Below are 13,964 nucleotides of genomic sequence, written 5' to 3' on the forward strand. Positions count from 1 at the left end.
AGCACGGCGTCATCCGATGATGAAGTGGTTGAAATCAATCGAAGAGGTACATACGATGTTACGAATAGGCTTCCGTCTCCGGTCACATCTGAACTGGCGAAGTTTTGCTTATATTCACTATGGCCAGTGCTTCCATCAAAACCCCACTTTCCTATTAACGTAACATCACCCATCGATTCCTCTGGTATAGTACTTAAAACTTCGTTTTGTAGTTCTACTATGCGAGATGCAGTATGATTCAATAAACTCTGCAATTCCACTTCGCCTGCTGATTCCGTAACTCTGATGATTTCTGGATAACATTTCTTCTTTGCTTTAAGAACTTTTTCATATGAAGGTAAAACAGGATTTTTTCGCGAGTTGATAAACTCACGCAGTAACAAATATTGATGCTTGGTGAGCTTAGCGCCTGTCAGAAGGGAAAGCACGTCGTCAGGGTTTATTTCTTTGGTCTCGTTGTCTGATGCCTTCGTTAAATCGCTGACCGCTGATCCATCAAGATCAGCTAGTGCTGCTAATCTTCTGCGTTTTGACCGCTTGCTACAAGCAGTAAACTCTTTTTTAGGTCGTCCAACTGCAGATGAGGTTCCCGGCGATGATGATTCTTGAACGAATTGAACAGTTGAGGACTTATCGGCCCCCGATTTTATTTTTGGCATATTAACACTTTGCTCTTTTTTACATGTATTTTGTTGACTGTTTTAATGAATTTATGCTCATCCGGTTGTGTGTGTGTTTTGTGACTCTGTATTTTATTAACAATAGTCTTAAGTCTTGCTTTGTACAGATACTAACACTTTTATGGGCTTTGCCTGAAATAAATGATTTTATTATTATTATTGTATCTCCTTTTTGGACTTCACGGGCCTATAGATCCCGGTCTTTTGATAGGCTTGCGTGGGGATATAGATCCAACACGTAGAGGCCCTTTGGAGAGTTTTAATGTCATGTAGAACGCCTGCTGGAACCCGTTCACAGGCGCAACAATAGACACCCGTGAACCGGTCGCAGCAGGCATTGGGACTATTGTAGAAAAAGTGAACAGTATACCGGTTTATGGATTGATGTTTGGGTGGACAATGAGACTGGGCTATTGTAAAACAGGTCCGGACACCTGCCATAATAATGTTAACACCGTCATCGAGGCAGGCGGTGACTCGCCACTGACTAGATGGGCCCCTGAAACTGTCGTCGTAAAGACGACCAGGAGCAACATCGGTGTGAGCGGCTCAGGGATGTCGAGAGGTGTGCGCCGCTTTCTACCCAGTGGCTGTTACCAGCCACTGTGCCAACTCGCGTCTTATGCATCTTTCACTTCCACCCGTGGAGCATATAGCTCTAGCGACTCCTCTCTGGACGGCCAATGAAGGCAAGCCAGAGCTGAGAGTCCTGCGGGTCCCCTTGGGGTCCACTCCGACCGACGAAGACACGCCGGAGACGGAGACCCTGACCGACTCTCGGGAGCACTCGGGTCCGTGGGGTCGTTACTCCCCAACAGCTCGCCACTATTATTATTATTAAGCCACTCAGAATGTTTCTTGAGAACCGCAGACTTATTTCGCGAAGCGGATTTCCAAATAACTGTAATTCGTTCACAAATATACTTTATGATGTTATCCAAATTGTTGGTGTCCACGTTTTCAGCATCTGGTATCATTTCTATCACATGTTGCATAATTTGAAGACGTTTATCTTTGTCCGAACCACTGAAAGATAGCCAGAGTTCAAATATGAAGCCTCTTGTAAAGGATCCCACGTACTTATCATCTGAAAATAAAAAAATAATAGTGAATTTCGTTACGTATTATTTTTGTAGCACTGCTACGAAGCCGGCTACGCAGGCGTAGCAGGCTTTTAAAAACTAAATACGCAAGTTTACGCAGCAAGACTTTCATGATTATAAATCTAGAAAAAATAAGCTTTAAACTGGTATAAATCTTGTCATTACGTTGGATTAATAAAATAACTAAAACTCCAAGTAAAGAAATAACATTTAAAACAAATCTCATTACAATTTGTCATGGCGTAGACCCTTTATTATTATTATGTTTTTCTAAAAAGAGTGAAAGTTAGGGTGATAAACAAAACTACATACCTGATTCTTGAAGCTCCATATTCATAATAATCAGTAAATACACAAATTCAGCAGAAATTCACCACTAATGACCGATCACTTAATTAGTTGCCGATAAGAGAGCGCGTACAACCGGGAGTTCAGTTCACTTTCGACGTTAATTAGAGAATGAAAATAATGAGTTATCCAGGATCTATTTATACCTCCTTAAAGTACATTTATTAGTGAATAATACTAATGCATTTGACACTTAAAAATAACACATAACATATTTTGAATTATGGCCTAGGGCCAGACCACCGTGTCGCGGTCCAATCGTATTCGTCTTCGTTCGTTCCATTTTCGCGGTAGACCCCCCGGGCTTGCTATTTTCACGGCTTAAATAATATTGTCATGCAAAGACACTAACATAAAAAGACACTTGCAGTCTGCAGACTTATCTTGGTCTCACTCTATCAAAAAGTCAAAATGTATTAGTTCGGGAGACAAGATGACAGATGCAACGAAGTCTCGTGATGATTTCCATAAATTAAGTTTGTCTGTTGTTTTCTATGATTGTCAGTGTCACCTGGCTAGCCTCTGAGCTTCCGTTAAAACCTGAAAACTGCCATCGACATCAAAAATAACTAACCATTCGTAATCCTTATTCCAACGATATAAAGTCTACAATTGGTCAAGTTACGTTGCTTTTATACCGAGTACAAAGATTTATTTTGTTCGTTCACGGTCTGCCTGACACTACATAAATGTTTATGATATTTTATAGTCGCAGAGACAGTGACTCATGAACGAGGATGTTTAAGATTAAGGTAGGTATAGTCTTTAGTTTTCAAACTGAGCCAGTTGTTGAAGCTATTCTAGAAACCGCATACAAGAGGCATCGTAGGGGTTTAGTTCAGAGCGCTATTTATTTATCTGTTATCAACTTATCATCTCTATGGCCCTAGGCAGTATCAATATCGCCTTGGAAATATGTATTAACTCTAACGACCCTTCTCTAGTCCAGATTGGCTACGATGATGAGCAAGATTAATCTTTGCGACTACTAATTCTGAAATGTTTACTTTTATTCTAAATGTTCCTTTATGATCAACTAGCTTTTGCCCGCGACTTCGTCTGCGTGAAATTAGTACCAGCAGACAGCGTCTGAATAAAATCTAATAGCAATTCGAGCATAATATGCTTAATTGTTTACACCAATTAACAGGCACTTCTTTAATTTCTCATTTCCACCCCCCTTTTCACCATCTTTAGGGATGACTTCTGACATAAAAACTATCCTATGTCCTTCCCCGGGACTTAAGTCGGGAGTTATGCCAAATTTAAACTAAATCCGTTTAGCGGTTTAAGCGTGAAGAGGTAACAGACAGACAGACACACTTTTGCATTTATTATATTGCATTTATAATATTAGTATGGAAGTATGGATTTCCGAGTTAAACATTATTCATATCATGTTGTAGCTATCTAGGTTACAATCTACAGCCAGCCTTAGTGGTAGTATTGACAATAAACAACCACTATTGGGTTTATACCGTTGCCAATATAGCCAACCTGTCCCAGGCTTTCAGTGCTCTAGAATCTAGATAAACACTGGTGTTGTTTCCATCGCTGCCAGAATACATGCTAGTTAAGCTGAAAGGCGTAAAGCCAGGAAATTAGAAGGAAACAAAAGATGCGGCGCGGCGCGCGACACATGCAACGTAAGATATAGCGATCGCGCGGATTTTTATCTTTTATCTCAATTAGTCTGCACTATACTTCGAAACTACAATTTTACGTAAGCCCCGCTTTAAATTCCATTATAATCTTATTTCAAAGAAGACTTTATTTATACATACCATATTGTAGCTATTGTGGTTACAATCTGTGGCCTTAGTGGTAGTATTGACATAATAGACAATATATATTATATCGTCGCAAATATACTAGTAGCTAACCTGTCCCAGGCTTTCAGTGCGGTCTAGATAAACATTGGCGTAATTTCACTCGCTCACAGAGTGCGAGAGAGATAATCGCTCGGGCCAACCATGGGCATACCACGAAAAACGAAATTTCGTTATCTCACTCTTGCATATTCGAACGATAGAGGCAGATAAACAAATTTCGATATTAATTTTGTGCGGCAGGGCAGTAAAAAGGGTGACACAGCACATTTAGTAGCAGATCAGATTAACCAGCCAACTATATAGTCGTTAATGTCGATAACTCGAAAAGCTTCGGTTTCGGCAGATTTCGGCATAGAAATTATGTTTCGGGCAAAGGTTCGGTTTCGGACAAAAATTATCAGAATTTAGAACGCGCCGAAACCAAAGATTTCAAAAGTACCTAAAGATAGCGCTATCTTTACAGTTTGTTTTTTTTAGCATTAGAAATTAGGTAAACAATCTTGATGTGTCTTTTAATTGAAAAACACATTTTAAAAATAAGTTACGGCAAATGTGTAACAATTATGAATCTAATACGATCATTTATATTCTTCTGCTTTCATAAGTAATAGTTTTTGAATTTTAAAAAGCGTTTTTCAATTAAAAGACTTGTCAAGATCGCTTACCTTCTTGCAAGTTCTTTCTAATGCTAAAAAAACGAACTATAGGTACTACGGGCGCCCGTTCATATAGAATAGAATAGAATAGAATAGAATAGAATAGAATAGAATAGAATACTTTATTGCATATCACATTACAGACATGTATGGAATGGAACATAAATAAAGGTATACATGTGACACCCTGCAAGGGCACGGCAATAATTTCACCCGAACATGTTAAATCGCATTTTTCAACGTATTTTTGGGCCTGTACAGCGTCCATTTGGCAATATAGAGCGTTCTTCCAATTCGCGTAGTTGTTACGGGTCACGAGGTCACGTTACACTGGTCCGCCCACTGACTCGCTTGACCAATCAGAACGCAGGACAAGCGCGGAAAAGAACTGGGTTGAGAATAAAGTGCAAATGGAACTGTGGAAACGCATCCTCGTATTGTTCGACAATGTGAGAATTAAGGTCGCTGTGTACGCAACGTGACTTTTCCAGTCCCGTCCGGGATGAAATTTGTATAATAAGGCTACCACCTCAACGGACGCGAGGTAAATGGCTATCGAATATTTAATAGTGTTTGTCCGAAGTTTCGGCCCGTTTCGGCCAATAAACTGTCGAACGTTTCGGCCCTGCCGAAACTTTATTTTCAGTTGAGTCCGGTCGAAGATTCGGTTTCGGCAAGTCTCAACATAAAAATCATGCTTCGGCTGAAACTAAAGCAAAACCGAATCTTGGGTTTCAGCAAAATATCTGGTTTCGGTGGGATACTACTATTTAGGTACTTGTATTAGAAACGTAGGGTCAAGGAATTTGATGTATGTGCCACTTCGTACCTTTTTTATAGTGAGTTCAGCGGTAGGTACCTATAGTTCGAAAGAGTTTAAAAACCACATAGACTAAAGAAATAATTGGCGGTCAAAGGGTTAACTTTAGGCAAAGCTTTAGCTAATGTTGATGTGACGTAGGTACATTTATCATACTTGTCATAAACTATGTGGTTTCGGACCCGAGCGTAATTACCCTTGAAGGGTAAAATAAGTTTTGTTCTAGTTTAATAAGTTAAAATAAGGGATGGATTTAACTCGTTAGTACCTATAAGTTTATTAATTTAATAAAAAAAACTTCATTTTATAAGCATACATTCAGCTACTTAAAAACACAACTTCGTTAACAAAACTAACAATGCAAACTTTGTTTTTTTTTTAATAAATCCGACGAATTCACGGTAGAACAGGACCCTGTCAAATCAAATCTCACGACACTCACCAGAGAGAGATCAAAAAATCCTCAAAAAACTCACGCAATTAATGGACACCCTTAAGTGGGTCGCATTATGAAAAGTTTGAACTAAATATGTTGCCTTTTGCACGGTTGGGTCATTCTCAAAAAATATGTCTGCCGTCTAATTGCCGCGACCCATACAAAATGTATGAAAAGAGTCGCGGCAATAAGACGCAACCGCAGACATATTATCAGAGAATGACCGGTTACAAATCTTTATCTTAAGCCAAAAGAACTACTCACAAATGGTAAGGAACAACTGAACAGCTTTTTAGGTTGTTCGTGGATTCCATATAGGGACAGAGCCGTTTTGAAGTAAAAGTAACGCAAGTACTTTCTTATCTTGTATTGTGAACCAAATTACACCCAAATGTGCGATTTACATCAGCCGGGCGGAGTCAAGGCATGCCTCGAGTCGAGGGAATGGTTAGCTTCTGTTATGTAGTCTATTCTATTTTTAATTATACACAGTCAGCATAGTAGAATACAAAATCCGTTGTCAATGTTGTAATTCACTGAAAACTAGGCGAATATCTAACGCGGGGATCCTAACTGCACTGCCAACAGTGCAGTTGGGCACCAATGCCCAACTTCGCCCAACTAAAATACAGTGTAAACTCTTTATAACGTCTCTCGATTTAACGACAAACTCCTTAAAACGTCGAATTTGCTTGACTTTGGTTGGTTTACCTTGATTTCTATACAGTAATACACCCTATATAGCGTCAACCTCACTCTATTTAACGACAATAATACGGCATAATACATCATTAAGAAGTACTTTCTAAGTTGCCGAAATTGATAAAAACTGCAGCTGTGTACGTTTTTTTGTTTGCTGTTTTGTTGTTTTATTATCTAGCACGTGTTTACTTCGACTGACGTATCGGAGATTCTAAGAAATTTTTTCTTTTGTTTTGTATGATCAACTTGCACATGTTTACCTCGGTCATTAAACTTTTGACAAGTATGAAATGAATGTTCTTCTTGTGCAAAATGTGTCCTAAGTATATTATAAACAGATATATTAGAATATTTAGAATAGTAAGATGTCCTTTTTATTTCCCTCCATTTAACAACCACTCTCTATAACGTCGAAAAATGCCCAGTCCCTTCAATGTCGTTATACAGAGTTTACACTGTATTAAAATATTAATTTTATCAAGAAAATATATATCCATTTAATTCACAACAAAAAGAGCAGCGAAAATGATTTAGATGTAAATAGAAAATTCTAAAATAACCATCTTTGCATTGTCTCTAGCTTCACCTATTTTTTTTTTAAATCTTATTATAATATAATATATTTAAAACTTATTCTAAATCCTAAATGTTGAATACGCCAGGGGCAACAATTATGCTAGTTAAGGCGAAGTAATGCACATACGAGTAGGGTCCGAACTTCAAACATGGTAACTTTCCCATTTAAGCTGTCTAATATTTTATATGTAACAAGTCCCACGAGTGACACAATAAGGTGACTAATGGTCGCGTTTACAGGCCTTACAGCTACCAGTAGCCTTCAAAATCGTAATATTAACATTACGCTTAACAGAAAGTTACAGGTATATGGCTTTATTGCGAAAAAAAATCAACCCCTACAGACCTATTACAGGAATTGCATTCCCTGCCCTGTGTTACGCGTACGCGTCGCGAGCAATATGTCACTGTAGGTATTAATCAAAACTATGTATGACACGCGTGTATGTTGAGGCTGGCAGAGGCTGGTATTTTGGCTGTGTGCATGACACCTGCGCCCGCCTGGCGGTTATAGGACTCATCATCATTTTCCTCGCGTTATCCCGGCATTTTTGCCACGGCTCATGGGAGCCTGGGGTCCGCTTGACAACTAATCCCGAGAATTATAAGTTTACAAGTCATTAATAATTTGACAAATCGGGCCCACAAAAATCCATATGTTTGCGACGTCGAGGGTGATCATAAATTTTTGTTTCTCAATTTCTTACGCACGTTAAGCATAGCCTAGCGAACAGATTGCCAGTTCGCCGGACGATATCAGCCTATCAGCTGTTCGGAGCTGTCAAATTTTGCGTAAGTATAACTGAGAGGCTGATATCGTCCGGCGAACTGGTAATTAGTGGGCCCCTTAAGGTACATGTAAATAATATTTAAGTAAAGCTTTGATTTAAAAAGACACATATGATTATGAATAAATTTAATAAATAATATTACTTCATTTCACAGCTTCACAAACTTCTCTACCGTCCCTACTAACAAGAATGATATTTTAGCAACAGATCAGTTCAAAAACGTGTCCCTTACAATAAAGCAAATAAAGTTAGGCCAATAAGTCTGCAACGACTTTGATAGCACACACAGTGCAAGTGTTATTTATACGTCATCACTTCATAGAAGTTTGACGTTTAAGATACCTAACACTTGCACAGCATGTGCTATTAAAATCGTTGCAGACTTCTCGTGGTCTAACTCTACTCTATCTCTACAATATTATTTAATCTAAATAATGGAACTAGATACTAAAAGGTTAATGGTTGGGTATTGCCCTTACGCCCTTAGTCTAACTTCTAACAGGTAAATAAAGGTAAAAATCACGAAAAGCTCTTTAATTACATTTTAATGACTAAAGCTATTTATTGAAACGAATGATAAAAGATAGATTGTAGGTGTTACAAAAAGAATTGTACATTGACTAATATACCTAGGTATGAATTAAAGATAGAGCCTAATAAATATAGAAGACTGACAAGAATAAAGAATCATAAATGTTGTAGGACATTACATATTATTTTTACATTTTAGTTATTCACATATGAAAAGTGACACTCTACTGCTATTTATAATATTTGAAAACGTAACAACTTGACTGACAGCAGTTATAGTCACAAAATTAGTTTTAAAGCATAATTAAGGCTTAGGAAATATTTAAAAATATTAACTAGATTGCCCCATGAAATAAGAATATGCTTCAAAAGCATAATTATGCTTCAATTATTACTTTTGTGCATATGAAAGCAATGCAGCCGAATTTTACGTTTAAAAGTCATAAAAAGCAGTAAGTGACAGCTTTGTATATTATGTATAAGGGATCAAGCCAATATTATGAAAGTTTACCTTGGTTCAAATAAGCTGCTTTACAACAGACTTTAAAATCTACAGAGAGCCTAAACCAAGATCACAATCCGACATTGACAAATACCAAACGAAAAGAAATAATGTATGGTATGCTATGGTACAGATGCTACAAAATGTCACGTGACACGTGACTATTTCCATACATTATTTTTGTTTAGATTGGCGTTTTCTATCAACGATTGATATCTTGGGTAGGCCCCTAGTTCTAGTGTTTTGATAAGACTGCTCCCAGTCAAAATTTTACAAAAATTTACATACAAAATCAGTACCTACTGGATTCCCATTCCCAGGTTCTTGACATGATAAACCGGTACCTAAACATTCCGTATATTTGATATTTACAAATTTCAAAAATCTGAGGCTGGCATCCTATCTTCTAACCTTCCTTCCTATCCTGCTATTCCTATTCTCTATTCTTCGGAACTGATTCAGGTTTCTTGCCTTAACCATTATCTGCCACATTAAAGAAACAAATTAATATTTGGAAAGAGTCATGAAAAAAAACTGTTTATGTTTTACAGGGCAAGTATTGCCTTCACTTTAAGGCGTGCTTACACATTGATTAGGTACTGTTTAGGGTCATTCTCAAAAAAATGTTGGCGGTCTAATTGCCGTGAGCCATACAAAATGTATGGAAAGAGTTGTGGCAATTAGACGCAACTGCAGAACTATTCTCAGAGAAATACCCTTTATTGTCACACTCCGTGATTGTTAATCCATTTAGGGTTCTAGGTAAATTGGACATTCCATAGCGCAAGTATTTCCTCTAGTCTATTATACTCAGTGCTATATTTGTCTACCATTCTTCTTCAATTCTCATCTACTCAAAGGTTAACTGGAAGAAATCCCTTAAAGGGATAAGTTCGCCTTTGTACTGCCTATTCTGTGCCATATATTTGTGTTTTGTACAATATAGAGTTTATACATACATACATACATACATAGTATTGAACAACCATAGCTAGGACCCTAAATGGCATACCAATCACGGTGCATGATGGTATGAACACACATTAAACACTAATTAATGTGTAAATATGCCCCAATGTGAAGGACAGCCACACTTATCTGTATGCCACACTTAATCATATTGACCTCACTAAAATAACAGTATGATTGGCCAATTTACTAACCAATTTGTTTACTTTAGTACTAAAATTTCAATTGATTAGGTGGATTAGGATCATACTAATATTTTAGTATCTAGATTCTAGGATGTAGTGTTCAAAAATACAGATTAAAATATTTATGTTTGTGTCTTGTAATTTGTGACTTTTAAATTCATAAGTAAAACCATCACATTTTACAATAAAAGGTACTGTCAAATTCATATTAAAGATCATATTATTTTATTTCCCATCTCATATGTCATCAAGAAACATTGTTTAAGACAGAATGATTATAAATCAGACAAGCACATGGTGCGTGACTCACAACATGTGTCTTACTCATAACACTTCACATTTTTTTTTTTTTATTATGAATGGGCTTACTCATGGCCACAGACTAGCCGAGGCGTAGACGTGGCCTACGATGGAGCGAGCTCGCCCAGAAGGTGCCTGTTCACTCTTGATTTGAAGGTTGCCGGGTTATAAGAACACGGAAATATAGACGCCGGCAAGGAATTCCATTCCTTGGCAGTGCGCATAAGGAAAGTAGAAGCAAAGCGCTTCGTGCGAATTGGTGGAATATCTACCAAGTAAGGATGGAAACCGGCCGTGCGTCTAAAAGTCCGATGGTAGAATGGGGACGGTGGAATAAGCTCGTGTAGCTCTTGGGCACACTCCCCGAAGTGCAACCTGTAGTATACCGACAGGCTGGCGACTTTCCGCCGATGGGCCAAAGACTGAAGCTTAGCCGTTAGCTTCTTGTCGCCAATCATCCTCCTGGCTCTGCGCTCCACTGAGTCCAAAGCGGCGAGTTGGTATTTAGCTGAGCCATCCCACAGGTGGCTGCAATACTCCATACACGACCGGACTTGAGCTTTGTAAAGTGTTAGAAGCTGTCCAGGTGTGAAGTATCGCTTCACCTTATTTAGGACGCCCAGCTTTCTGGCCGCAGTTTGTGCTTTAGACTCAATGAAGCTGCCGAAGCTGAGGACTGAACTCAGCTCCATGCCGAGGAGTTCCAGGCTGTCGGCAATAGGTACAGATGCACCCCGGAAAGAAGGAGTCAGGTCGAATGGACTCCGTTTTGCGGAAAATAGACACGTCTGCGTTTTGGAGGCATTGAACGTGACCAGATTGTCATCACCCCACTGGGAAACGAGACTAAGGGTCAAGTTCATTCGCTCAACCATGGCCTCTCTCTGTGAACGTATATCCTCCCTGCTGTCCCCTGCACCAGCCAAATATCTCTCAACAACCGTACTGTCATCTGCATAACCTACAATGCTGGGTTGCAGCATGTCGTTAATGTGGAGCAGGAAAAGGGTTGCGGAGAGAACAGACCCCTGAGGAACACCGGCGTCAATGGCCATGAGGTCTGAAGAGCAGCCATCAATAACTACTCTGATCGACCGTTCACTCAAGAAATCAGATAGCCAGCTACAAAAGTCAGCAGGGATGCCGTATGCAGGAAGCTTGCTAAGGAGACATGGTATGTTTTGTAAATAATCCTACTTAGTTTATTATCATAACTCTTATGGCTCCTCTACACGATGGGCCAGCGCCGGCCACTCCAAGGGACGCAGCCATGCGGTAGAATGAGAGCCGTCTCTGGCCCATCATGTAGAGGAGCCATTAAATCTCATGACTTGTGTTTTAGGACACACAGTAGGCGGAGCACATGATTAGTGCGACAGTATCTCGCCGCGAGATAGACTACCCGTCTTTTTTTAACTGTATTTATTAAAGCAGGACGGGTAATCTATCTCGCAGCGAGATACTGTCGCGTCAATCATGTGCTAGCCCGGCAGATGGGTCCTAGAGTCTGCGTTAACATAAACAAAGCAGAGTAAGGGAGTACAAACACCAACACTCATAACTGTTAATTTGTGGACCTTATTACAAAAGGCATAAAGTCCACAGATGTACAGTTAACAGTATGGGTGATGGTACCACATTTACATAGAACTTCGACATTAATCACATTGCCTAACTTTATCATTGCAAACTCCATGCAGAGTTAACATGGTCTGACTCTAATAATTTTACCTAACGGACAAAAATGTGATATGGACGAATATGATGAACAATATTGATAAGCTATTTTCGGGCAAATGATTCGGGGTAGTCATCTTTTGGCAATATTATCAGAAACTTTTATAGATATTTATGACATTATGGTCAAAATATAATGTTATATCCTTGAATAGTTTATTTTAGTCTTTAAAAAAGGCAAAGTACACACTATAGAAAATTTAAAGTAAATAAATATCATTAGAATTAATGTAAAATTATTTACTGTCTAATCTGCAAGATAATTAATATACATGTAATGTGTTTTACATGTAAGAAATTGGCATAAAAATCAAGTCAACTCTATAAATAGATCTGTATTCAATTCTGGTCATACGGCAGATATCCCGAGATTTGACATTATATTTTTTTTGGCATGACTAGGTCTGCCAAAAATTTTAGTACAGTCGCCATCAGATATATCGGAGCGGCCAAGGTTCTCACAAATATCTGAACACGTCTCTATTGTAAAGGCGTTAGAGTGCGTGTTCAGATATTGGGAACACCTTGGCCGCTCCGATATATCTGACGGCGACTGTACATAGGTACTTAGTGTTAGAATGTCATAATAATTCTGTATTAAAAAAAATATATTAAGAGAGAATTACTTGGGTTTATCAGGAGTTTTATATCTATGGAACATCAGCTAATAAACTTTTTTCTTTCATGTAGAATTCTATACTAAAAAATTTCCTTTCTATAGCCACAACTACTGTAAATATAAACACTTTAACTTTAATTATAGACTATTTTCACTTATATCAACAAATCACCTGGATATCTCGCGAATATTTAATTGAAAGCGCTAAATCAAACAATTTCAATTAAATGATTAGCTTACAAGGTTCTCTTGGACCTATAAGTTTGGTTTAAATAAGCTTCCTAATTTCGAATTGTAGATCGAAACTATAAAACATTATGATTTTTCGTTTAAGATGTAGTTTTGCTTACTTCTGTCTTGATAATGTTTTAAGAATTCAGGGATTTATCTCAAAGACCAAACGGCTTGCGATAACCTAAGGCTAAGGAAACTGATTTCACGAATTAATCAGTATCCAATTAATATCGATTAGTTAAATGACCATAGTCTATGCATCCTATATTCAATAGTTCAATAACTTTACTAAGCTTTCAATGCTTTACTGTAATTTGAGTAATTTCTAAAACATATAGCGAAACATAAATACGTACCCTTATAAGTACGCTGCTGAAATGAAAACGTCCAACAGTCCAGCGAGGAAAACCATTATCACATACAACACACACAATTCACAGGTTCCACTTACACAACACCATTTATAAATTATTAAATCCACACCCGCGCAAATAATAAAATCAGTTTCTTATTGACATAAACACAAACTGAGCGTCCGCCATATGCAGGTACGTTCCGCACATACCACTCGTGAATATTTTTCTGTCAACCCGTTCGAAAGCTCAGCACTGTGATGACCACTTCATTTATGATTTTGTACGTCTATGAAAGATTACATGAAAGTTTGAGGTAGAAAGGCCAAGAAAACATTATAATATGACATGGTTTGCATCTAAAGTATAACTTTAAGCAAATCTTTAAGATACATTTAATGTTTCCACGTAAACGTCATGTTTTTGTAATCGAGTTTCAAAACCACTTCTCACCATGGAGCGTGAATTCAGAACGCACGAGGATTTGCAACTAACTTCAAGCGGATGTGGCGGCGCGGCAACTTCAGAGCGCTCCAATCCCGACGAGCTTTGATTTCGATTTACGGAGAAGCGTAGATGCACGCGGAAAA

At 38.2% G+C, this 13,964-nt stretch overlaps 1 protein-coding gene across 5 annotated transcripts in view; it reads right to left on the reverse strand.

The window, feature by feature from the left end:
• Positions 1-13,589, reverse strand: part of LOC134669117 (tyrosine-protein phosphatase Lar) — a 680,297-nt gene extending 666,708 nt beyond the window's left edge. For 3 of the 5 annotated variants that reach the window (XM_063526653.1, XM_063526656.1, XM_063526655.1), the window contains exon 1: positions 13,378-13,588. The gene's annotated coding sequence lies outside the window, so the exon portion shown is untranslated. Of the gene's footprint in view, positions 1-13,377 lie in introns of all 5 variants that reach the window. The other 2 variants (XM_063526652.1, XM_063526651.1) reach the window with 1 other exon arrangement.
• Between the last annotated feature and the right edge of the window lie 375 nt (positions 13,590-13,964).

This window comes from Cydia fagiglandana, chromosome 11, assembly GCF_963556715.1.
Source record: "Cydia fagiglandana chromosome 11, ilCydFagi1.1, whole genome shotgun sequence".
Classification (NCBI taxonomy): domain Eukaryota; kingdom Metazoa; phylum Arthropoda; class Insecta; order Lepidoptera; family Tortricidae; genus Cydia; species Cydia fagiglandana.